Genomic DNA, 3,635 nt, shown 5'->3' with positions numbered 1-3,635 from the left:
CAATAACTCAACGATGACTTAACTTTAGGGTGATTGCAATGTCCTTGCAGATTTGTCAGCGTCTGAACTATTGAGGTGGAGCACACAAGGGATACAATGAAGGAGACACAACGATAGAGATACAGTACAGGAGCTAAATTAAGAGAGGCCAGCAGTATCAGCAATGACAAAGCCATGCAGTGTCCATTGATGAAATCAAAGACAGGAGTGAGTCTTTATGACCTTTTTTTGCTACCTGAGATGAAATCTAATAAGTGATTTGATTTGGAACACCTCACTTAGGTAGCAACACGAGTAGCAAGCCACATGCCATATTTGACCAATGGGTAATTCGATTAGAGTTTGTTGAGTTCTGTTTACATCGGAAGTTTGGAAATGATGTCACACCTGAGTTGACCGTGTTCCAGTACACAAATCAGAAAACCAAAATGGATGGGTCAATTGTTAGCATTGCAAGTCGATAAAAACACATTATAACGCAGTATAGTGTCCATGTACATGTTTGGAGCAGCCTGAAGTGTACTTGTTAAGTCGACTCGATCCCTATGTCAAAATCAAGGGGTCGAGGGTCTGTCCATATAAACTTCCCTCATCCACTTCAAGAACTGGAACGCACTATAAAATGGTGGTGAGAATCCCCCCGAGGGAAAGTGCTTAGGGAAGTTCACGAGTGTGTGTATAAAACTGAAGTGGAACACACCCCGAGTTTCTGAGACAAAACACCGATTTCAGGGGCGTTCATTTAAAAGTTCCTACTAAGAAACTGGAATTTTGAACATCCAAGTACAATTAGAAAACACTACTAGTTGACACATTGGTAAGCTAAAAACATGATACTGCAATAAACATAAAATACACAGCCAACACTTGTCTCATTTTGTCCGTCATATAAAATTTCCTTTATAAAAATCCTTTGCCGAGAAGGCAATCCTGCAAAATAAGCGGAGTGCCAATGGAAGCAGTTCACTAGTTTAATGCGAAAAATGAATATATATATTGTTAAAATCCTAATTTATGACAGGACATGACAAACATATGTTTTCTTCTTTGATATCTACTGCATGATAGCTGTCTTTAAGCCTGACCTGACAGTGGCCGGCCCTCAGACTAGACTGAAATAGCTCTCAAATTGTCTGTCTCTAGTACAAGCTTGGCTTTGCAGTGCAATGGCGTGTCTAGAGGTACTCTCCAAGCCGCTGGAGGTTGATGAGACAGGCCCATGCTGAGATGAGCCACTCCAGTGTGACAGCTCGCTGTAGACCCTGTCATCCTCTGAACCAACAGAAAGCGACAGTCATACGGTCGGGGACAGTGTATCCAGTGCTCAGCGTTCAGGACCATGGAGAGCTCCACACCAGCATTATCTCTGCAGTAGGGATCGCAAAACATTTCAACACTGAAACTCCTCACATTTTCCACCAGTTCTTTAGATGATACTCATAATAATGGTTATACAGTTTCATCACAATTACAGAATCACTTTCATTGCCAAATATTTTTATAATTTTTAATATTTGCCAAATTGCTGAGTCCTTAGCCATCTTCAAGAAACGGCTAAAACACATCTCTTCCATCTTTATTTGACCCTTTAACTCTAGCACTCTCTATTCTAATTCTATTTTATCTATTTGTTTTCTTTGTTTTATAAAAAAAAACACTTGACCCTCTATCACTTGCACTCTATTCATTTTCTAACTGCTTGTTTTCAAAAAACTCTAACACTAGCTTTCTATATTCTTTTTCTATTCTATCTACTTGTTTTCTTTGGTTTTGTGTGTGTGTGTGTGTGTGTGTGTCATATATATGTGTATATAAAAAACATTAAAAATAAAAAAATAACCTTGCTACATGTACTGCATTGGGCTAACTGAGACTTGTCATAGCACTTGCATTTTATTGCTCTTTTGTTAGTTTTGATTGCTTGTATTGTCCTCGTTTGTAAGTCGCTTTGGATAAAAGCATCTGCTAAATGACAAAATGTAAATGTAAATATGTACAGTCAAACCAAAATTTATTCAGACACCTTCAACATTTCTCACATTATCACAGTTTATTTGCTATAGTTTAGAAAATGGTAAAACATGCCAGCAAAACATGGTAAGGTCAAAGTGTCTGAATAATTTTTGGTCCCAAATTTTTATCAGTTTTACTGGAAGTCCACTGTATGAAGAATTTTTGGGTATAATATGTCACAGTTCATTTTATGTTTCTATCCTCACTTACATAAATGAACTATAGTGTCCTGCACCCACCAGTAAAAAAAAATATCAAAAATGACATCTGGAGTCTGAATAATTTTTGGTTTGACTGTATCATATAGGGGCTGTCAGCCTTTCAGTTTAATTTCATTGTCCATATCTCTTGTTTAGAAGGTTTGAAATATTCATACAGTGATGCAGCAAAGACAGATTCTATATTTTATCATCTTTCTCAGTCTCATCTCTGAATGAATTCCATGTGTTTGTGTCCTGACTGATGACATTCACACCTGGTGCAGCAGGCAAATCTTATGAGCACCTGTTGACGCTTTCCTACCCATCAGTGTATCTCACGCTTCAGAAACCGGGAAGCCTGGTTGCCGCTTCTCCCAAAATAGTGACAGATCCGGCAGCCTTGAACAGTTGAAGCGCATAGGTGTTGATTATGTCACCTCATTTACAGGCGTGAAGAATCTGAGATTCGTCCTTCTCTGCCTACTTCAAGCGTGGGCTGACAGTTTCTGTCATAACCTCAGGCCAATGCTAGTGACACACTCATAACTCAGAATTGGGAATCTGAAATTTGCTTTTCTCTTGAACAAGCTGAAACATCTTGAGACTTTGTTATACAGTGATAAAAAAGTGTTCATATATCTCTGAGAAAGTTTACTTTATGCCCTAAAGTCAGTTGTTAAGTTTACCTGTTTACACAAACACTGAAAACTCTGTCATGCATGCATAAGAATGCTAAATGTTAAGGAAAGAAAGCAAGAGGCAAAACAGATGGCTTGAGAAGTATTAATGTGTGCAGTGGTTTACTAAAGCCGGGCTTGTAATCACTGTTACATAAACTGCTCACTGTCTGCTCCCCTGTAGATGCACAGCCTGAAAACTAACAGTTAGTGTCACCAATGCACACTATCAAAAAGCCAGTTGGCGTATTTTCTTGGCATACTACGCACTAAGCATTTCCCAGCCTTCTTTGTGTCAAAGGACAAAGGTTGCTGGTGCTAGTAGGAAGGATATAATAAGTTAAAATATGCAGAAAAGTGTTGTACACGCATGCATTAGAACAGAATGCATTAGAACGCGTGCATTGCTTTGCATATGTGAGACTTTAATTAGAAGTATTTGAAAGCATTGGCTTTGACAGTGTAACTGTTAAGACCAAGTAAATGAGGAAGATTGTAACACAGTCAGTCAAAGATCAGGTACAATGATTCTTCTAACTCAAGAATGGTGAACACACAGAATGAAAACATGCATTTATATCTCAACATATCCAAACAAAGGTTATTCTGAGCAATATTGAGTACAAATAGTTGCAAAAAGTAAAAGTACTGAAAACAAAAACGGTTTTGGAGCAAGGATGTGACTACATTTTATGAACATTACAAGAAATGGCATACATTTGTAAAAGTCTCATGACCACCATTT

The sequence above is a fragment of the Sinocyclocheilus rhinocerous genome, unplaced genomic scaffold, assembly GCF_001515625.1.
Source record: "Sinocyclocheilus rhinocerous isolate Xijiao unplaced genomic scaffold, SAMN03320098_v1.1 scaffold2338, whole genome shotgun sequence".
Lineage (NCBI taxonomy): Eukaryota > Metazoa > Chordata > Actinopteri > Cypriniformes > Cyprinidae > Sinocyclocheilus > Sinocyclocheilus rhinocerous.
The sequence above is the reverse complement of the archived record's forward strand: the minus strand, read 5'-3'. Positions refer to the sequence as shown.